Raw genomic sequence first — 8434 nt, forward strand, 5'->3', positions numbered from 1 at the left:
CTTATATATCCTGGAGGTGATTGATTGAAGTGGTTAGTAGCTGAACCCTTCTGATCCATATTTTGGTAAAAATTTTATTGACATAATATAAATACAAAAAAGTGCTCAACTTATAAATGTACAGCTTGCTGCATTTTTGCAGTTACCATACACATATAGCCAGCACCCCAAACACTCCCAGCCCCACAAGAACTCCCCTCATATGCCCCCTTCCAGTCATTGAGTTTTGACATCAAATATTATTTTTTTGACATTTTTAGCTAACAAGTCTCCACAGGATGTGTGGACACTTATAACCTATTTTTCCTCAGTTTTTGAGCGTTCGCCAAAATTCTGAGAAACTATACACAATCCCCATTGACATCCTCTGATATATTTGCAGGAGTAAAAGACCAATCCTCTTGGAATAATTTTGAGATCCACCCAAAGGAGAAATAACTCTAATTTATACATTTAATTTCTGATGTCTTTTCTACAAATTGTATCAGGAAACTGATTCTATTTATTATTCTTACATGTTGCCTTTAAACCTGGGGAGATTAGCACTGAAATTTAAAAATAATTATTGTCAGAGAAGGTTCTAGTTGATTCTTTATTTTTACTGAGTTAAAGAGAAGCGACATCCAAATTCTCAAAGAACTCCAGGCTTAAAGGATCAGATCTGCAAGAGACCTTATTGACCATTGCATCCAGTCAACCCAATTTACAGATGAGAAAGTGGAGGGCCAGAAAAGCGTGTTTCACCACAATATTAGGTAAGGCAGACCTGTCCAAAGGCCTAATTCCCCCATATCCAGTGCATAGTTCCTTCCAAACTACAGTGAAAGGATGTTTCTACAGAGCGAGATGGCCTGACTTTAAGCTCTGGATCCACCATTGACTAGCTAGGTAAGCTTAGGTATATTGTTTGTGTCTCTAAGCCCTACTTTACTCATCTTCACAATGAGTCATTGTGTGTACTTGGCCCATAGCCAACACTCAGAAAAATGATAGTTATTGCTAATAGAAGGAAAGAAACCCAGATATGACTACAGAGCATACATTCTCAAGTATGGGGCATCAGATGTTTTACAAAACTCTTAGGAATGTCATTGTGAGGGTGGAACTCATTATCTGACAACGTTCTGAAACATTCTGTAGTTTCCCCTAACAACCACAAACAAGAAGTTTGATAGAAGGGAAAAAAAATGAGACCAACAAATGTGTTTCAGAGACACTACTCCTAACCAAGAGTTAGATATTTAGCTATAGCTGCCAAGAGACCTCAGAATAGTACAGTAAAAATCAGTTATAAATGGATTGATTAGAATATGGATGATCACCAGAAAGAAAGACTACCTCTCACCTGCTACCTCATACATACACATTTGGGACACTTTTCTCCCTTGGTTTGGGCAGTGTAGCCTAAGTAGAATTGACTTTATTGGCAGACACATTCATCATTAAATCATTTTATTCCTGCAGTCAATTCTTTTGCAAAAGTTCCATTGTTAAATCATATCTCCAGAATTTCATAGTTTCCTTTGTATTTATACACTAAAATTAATCTTAATTTACTCTGATTACTTCAAACTATCAACATCATTTTAGACACTGGTTTAATATCCAGTGTTAACTACTCACCCCAGATTTTTAATATCTGAGAGTTAGTCCTCATATCTTTTGTCTCCCTCTGGGATTTTTATATTTAACAAATTAGAAGAGAAGGTAGGAATGCTGTGGAATGCCTACATCTGCTCCTGTCACACAAATATTTATAAAGTCCATTTTTCAATGTACTTTGAATATAGCCATCAAAACACTTGCAAATCTACTTATGTGTACAGTTATCCAGTTCATACATTATGCTCTTTTCATCAAGACAAAGTGATAAAAATCCTAGTCTTTACAGAAATAACCAAAAAGCTAACCCTCCATGAATTTCCCCAAATACATGCACAGTTGTTAAAATACCGACTATTTGATAATAGCCAATCACTTTAAGCTACTTCAGGTCAGGTTCCTTTTTCTAAAGCTCCTTTAGTTTCAATTTTTGTTTTGCCAACTTAGAAAAACAGAAATTTTTTGAAGTATACTAAACTCTTTCAGGTTTCATTTTTATTGACATCCAAACACATGATCCTTGAAATAAGCAAAGGACTGAAAGTATTGCAGGGAAGTTCACATACTGGAAAAAATTTTACACTCCATCCCATCCAGCAGTCCAACAGAACATTAGATTATTCCATGGAGTACACATCAGGTAAACAGCATAAGATCCTATTACACAGTTCTCAAAGGAAGTATTTAAATGCTTCAACATCATTCTGATTCAGTAAATAAATAAGAATCCTAGTAATCTGAGGAATTTTCTGCTCACATGGAGGCTTGCTTGTTCAACAATCTCTCTGGGAGTTTCAAGACACCCATCTGCAGCTGTTCTACATTTTACTGGGCTTTATGAAACACATGCTTCACAAAGAAAAAAAATCTGCTCATTCAGGTGCAGAATAATACTGCAGCATACTTCAGGAAGGGAAGAGAAAGTGATCACCTGAAATGAATGTGGTTTTATGGGAATCAGTATAAGAATTGTATAACAACCCATCACCTATCATTATTGAAAGCCTCAATTTATATACATAATGCAACTTAATAATGGCATACTGATGAATTTGTACAGACTTCAGAAATTTTATCTGAAACCAAAAGGAATTTTCTGTGATTACTATTTTTTTGTGTGTGCCCGTTGTCTCTTTAGTTCAGCGGTTCTCAACCTGTGGGTCGCAACCCCTTTGGCGGTCGAACGACCCTTTCACAGGGGTCGCCTAAGACCATCCTGTATATCAGACATTTACATTACGATTCATAACAGTAGCAACATTACAGTTATGAAGTAGCAACGAAAATAATTTTATGGTTGGGTCACAACATGAGGAACTGTATTTAAAGGGCCAGAAGGTTGAGAACCACTTAGTCTCTCAACTATAATGTATTCTACAATGCTAATGCTGGAACTCTGAAAACTATATTTTCCAAACCACTTTTCCAGTTGACTTCCCATTCATTTCAACTAATAGAAGACAGTAGAGAGAGATGGGAAAGCAAGGGCAAAGACTGTGTTTTTGTTTCCTGCCTCAACATTAACAGTTTCTTTCAGTTTAATTTCCTTTTGGAATTGCTAGAGCCAGCTTCATTGTGCCTGCTCAAAGTTACCAGAAGTAGCCAGCTATGTTCCTAACCCCTCAGAGATCTGAACTCCAGCTATGTAGAGTCACTCCTCCGAGATCCTATTTTACCAGAAATAGCTGGGTGGTAAAGTCTGAGTACCAGTTCAGCCAGTTCCCCTGTCTAGCTTCTAGTTTCTGTTTACCCCAATCTCTTCCCTTTCATATTCTCAGGCTTAGAGAGGATAGTTGTGTCTGTGGTCATTATCTCTAGGTTACCTATTTTCTTTTTACTCTTTCAACCCTCTAACACCTGTATACCCAATTCCCTATATTAAATTCCTTCTGTTGAATACCTAAGTGTGGTTTATGTATCTAAATGGATCATAACTGATACATTATAAAATGAAAATTTTCCAGAATTCCCTCTAATAAAAAGTCACTTTTGTGCACACTTGTCTGGTGGCCAAGTTCCTGAAATGATTATTTGAACCCTAAAAATGAAAACAGGCATACTTATTCAATAACTATAAATATTTACCGCAGGGAAATAAAATTTTGTTATATAATACTCTGTAATAAAGTTTGTTCTTACTGATTGTGTAAATATTTTTCCAGTTAACAATAAGTAATAAGCCCCATACTGACAGTATGGATTTATACAAGCAATTAAGACTGGTATAGACTGTTATTTGTTACCTACCTATATGGTAGCTGAGTACTTGCAACATGTTTCTTTAGTTTAACATTATAGAAGTCTATGAGGTAAATATCTCCATTTTTCAGAAGAGAAATACAGGCTGAAGAAAATAAATTACTGCCTAAGGTCACCTAGTTGGTATGGAACAGAGAGGGAACTTCAATCCAAAGGCCTTTTACCATTTGTACCATATGACCTTCTTGATTAGAAGCCATGATCTCTGGCTTCAATAACTTTATAAGCAAATCACACTGTCATGAAAAGTACTTAGTATTTACAAAATTCGATATACATATACATATAATTATCAATAGTTGTGGAGAGCAAAGACTTGACCATTTAGTTTGTTGCCACCATATATTATATATTCTCAAATCTAGTTTTATTAAATAAAATCAAAAGATGAAAGAGTTAGTTAGAAAGAAATAATTTAATACATCCTTCTGCTATTATACAAGTCTTCACCTAATGCCCATGATAAAGTTATTTAAACAGAAAAGGAAACAATTAGAATGGGAGAAGGAAGATAAAGCACTGAATAATTTAACTGGATTTGTTGAAGTAAGAAATAACAGATTAAACAATAAATAGGAAAATGGTACAGTTATCTAGGTAGAATAGAAATAATAGCTGATCAGGGACACAAACACTGGGATTTCAAATCCCATTTTGTCACTTACTCACTTGGTAGCATTTGACAAGTTATAAACTGCCTGCTTTTTACTTTTCCCAAAAGAACACAGAGGGAAGATAATATAATATCAATGTTATATATCATAGAATCATTGTGAAGAATAACTATTCAAATAAATTGTTATAAAGAACTTAGACAATATCAGATACTATATAATTCAGTTCAACATAAAAAATGATTCAAATTTCCAGGTTACTGTAATGTAAGCTTTAAAGTGATCCTTTGAGCCCTAGCTGGTTTGGCTCAGTGGATAGAGTGTCACCCTATGGACCAAAGGGTCCCAGGTTTGATTCTGATCACCCCAGAGCACAAATTTCATGCACCAGGCCTCTAATCTATATATATATATAAAGCCTAAACAACTGGCCAACCAGCTAGTAGTTATGACACACAATGACCACCAGGGGGCAGACGCCCAACACAGGAACTGTTGTACAACAGCAACTTTGCTGAGTGCCCTCTCGCATTCTGGGACCCCTTGGAGGATGTCAGAGACCTGGTTTCGGCCCAATCACTGCAGGCCAGGCTGAGGGACCCCACCTGCCAGAGGGACCCCACTCACTCCTCAGATGCCTTTCAAGCCACAGCGCCACCCCAGGCCACCCCAGGTGAGGCCGGCCAGGGAGGGACCATGGGAGGTTGGCTCCAGGGCATTCCAGCCCATCTTGCCTAGTCCTGCCCCACCAGCCACCTTCTAATTAATTTCCTTTCAATGTGCACGAATCTGTGCACCAGGTCACTAGTTCTAATAGGAAAGTCCAGCTTAAATCAGTGTAAACAAATAGGAATTGTGCGAACATTTAGTTGAACCAGTTCTTCAGAGGCCACTGAGCTACGCTTTATTGAATCAGATCCCCTAAATGTTAAGTTTTGTCCAACCCAGCCACATGTCTACAAAGACTATATAAAGACCCTGAGAATATAATGTCTGTGAAAGTTATATAGGTGGACTCCCATATACTTCAGCAGGCACATAGCATGCTGGCAGGAATGAAATATCAAACTGGAAGGAATACATTAGTTGTAATGCAGGGAAGTCCTAGACAAGGAGTATTGGGGGATATCTGTAATAGTGTCAACAATAAGTAAATATAACAAAAAATAGTATCTCAAAAGTAATAGATAATTATAATCTGATCCATAATACAAGTATACAAATAAGTCTTAAATGAAATGTAAGCCTATAGCAAAATATAAGACCCAACACTCAATACAACTCACTGGATACTAATATAATTTTAGACAGATACTGAAATCAAACAGTGGTATAATCTGCAAAAATAGGCTAATGGCATGAATTTATATATAATAATAGCATGTTTTGAGAAGTAGGGTTGCATCTGAGAACACTTATTTGAGATAAGTCAGGAAGATGTGGAATCAAGAATTCAGTCTCAAAAATAAAACTAGTTTTATAAAGGAAGAAAATTAGGCCCTAATCAATAATCCAGAAGAGAAGGCTTTATCTCTCCCTTGCTCAAAACTTGAGACTCAAGTAGATAGGAAGATAAACCTCTAACTTCTTAATGGAAGATCAAAGGGATTGGATTCCAAAAGTGGCACTATGGTATTGAGAATGCCTCTTGGGTCAGTTGCTTTCCAGTCACTTAAACCTCCCTGGATTTCTGAGGACGTTATGAGGCTTCTCTTTGCCCCCCTATCAGTTATTTGCAGGAATTGACAAATGTTTTTCTCAGTCTGAACTGGAATTGTTCCAAGGTCAAGGAGATGAATCCAGCAGATTACTGGAAGATTAATTTGTTCAACTGAGGTGGAACATGCAATGAAAAGCAGATTGACACACGATTCTTTTGTATGTGAAGTATCTATAATAAAAAAAAAGTGTAATACCCTAATTAGACCAGACGTCCTTCCAGGCGACCTTCCAGACGAAAGCTGGGGCGGCGAGGGAAGCCCGGGACCTGGGTGCCTGCTAGCAGTTGGAGGGAAGCCTGTGCCGGCAGCCAGGGGAAGGAAGGCCTACTCTTGCACGAATTTTGTGCATTGGGCCTCTAGTTCATTTATAAAACTATTTAAATGTTCTATTGAACACTGACTTGGAAATACTGGAAAGAAGTATTTCCTTAAACTTTACCTATATTTTACAAAGAATTAACACAATTAACTTAGCACTTGCCCAAGAGGAAAGAAATATGTACATGTGGGGAACAAATGCATAGAATTCATTAGCCAAAGAAGGATTGCTATCTGAAAATACTTAGCAAGCTCATGGAAAGTTTGAATGAAAGTATACTGTAGGTGACTCACTCTTAGCCACTAGAGAGGCTGTGGCACAGGAACATAAAAGACAATTGCCCCCTTTAACAACACAGTGTTGAGACAGTGAGATCTTAACAAAATACTTTACATTTACTGTGTGCCATGCACTTTCTACATTTTGCACATTTAATTACTCATTTAATAAGTCCTCAAAATTTTCTATGAGATGGGTACAATTTTGTCCCCATTTCAGAGGTAAACAAACTAAATCACAAAGAGTTTAAGTAACTGGCCCAAGGTCACACAATTAATAAATTGTGGTACTAAAGTTCCAACTCAGACAGCCTGATTCCAGAATCCATGTTAGTCAGCCTAGTCAAGAGCTGACTCCAGGCTGACGATTCTAGTTATAAGGCAAGTTTTGAAAATACCTGACCCCATATTGATGATTATTGTTCTAGGGCAAGTTAAAACATATCCATGAAGACAACCTGGCAAAAACCATGATTTTGTCAATAATTACACTTAATTAGAGAGGCTTCCTCTTTGTAAACACAATGGAGCTTCGGAATAATGCTGATATTTGAGAGCTGATATTTGAGACCACACTGGCGTTTGAATAACAGACAAGCCTATTCAAGTGTGGCTTTTATGGGTTTCATTATTAGAAGCTGTGAAACAAACATTGAATAGTCTTTTTAAAATTAGGAAGAGTGAAATTAAAACCCAGTGTATTAGAAGATCATATAGAAACAATATTTTAGCCCAGTATCTGTAAACCACATAAAACTGACTCAGAGTCAATCAGTGCAAATTCTCAAAGGTGTTCAAGATTCACATACCAGTTTAACCAGTGGCCATGTCATTAGGTTCACGTAGGATCCTGTGCCTAATGCTCAGAGATTATTAGTGTCGTCATTATGCAAACGCAAAAACTGAATTAGGAACTGACTGTTCTAGGGTCAAACAAGGGGTTATATACTGGGCTGTAGACTTCAAGCCAATCATCTCACCCCTGTTCTCTGTCTTATAAGCCTGCTTCCCTAGACACCTCAGTTTAAGTGTTGGCCAAAAAGTGATGTCAAAAGAGAGGATGAAGATGAAAACATAAGTAATTGCTTCTTAGAACTTTAGCCTTGAAAGCTAGATAGCAATGGTACTTTTTAGCTCCTGATTTAAAGAAAGACTCTATTTAATACCATCATTGGCAATACTAATAATTTATAACTAGGTAGTTGCAGTGTAAATTATTTAGTGGTATAAGACTTACCCTTTCAATTTCATGGACAATAGGGATAAAAACTATTGCCATGAAGTATTTATATTTGTGTTTGTATAAGTCAGGATTCCTAGCAAGGAATACAAATCATTCTAGTTATTTTAAGAAAAAAAGGTTTAGATAGGTGTTACAAAATATTGGAAGCAGAAATCAGGGCCATCACCAATACGCTTGTGTTTAAGAACATGATACCATAGATTTGATCCAAGGATGAGGAGGCTGCCGCTGGACAACTGTCTCTGAATACCCACAAGTTACTTCATTCTGAAACCCTGATTTTGATTGATTGCCACCACTTTTTCTACGAGCCGTGGGCAAACTACGGCCCGCGGGCCTGATCCGGCCCATTTGAAATGAATAAAACTAAAACTAAAAAAAAAAAAAAAAAAAAAAAA

The sequence above is a fragment of the Myotis davidii genome, unplaced genomic scaffold, assembly GCF_000327345.1.
Source record: "Myotis davidii unplaced genomic scaffold, ASM32734v1 scaffold930, whole genome shotgun sequence".
In the NCBI taxonomy this organism is placed as follows: domain Eukaryota; kingdom Metazoa; phylum Chordata; class Mammalia; order Chiroptera; family Vespertilionidae; genus Myotis; species Myotis davidii.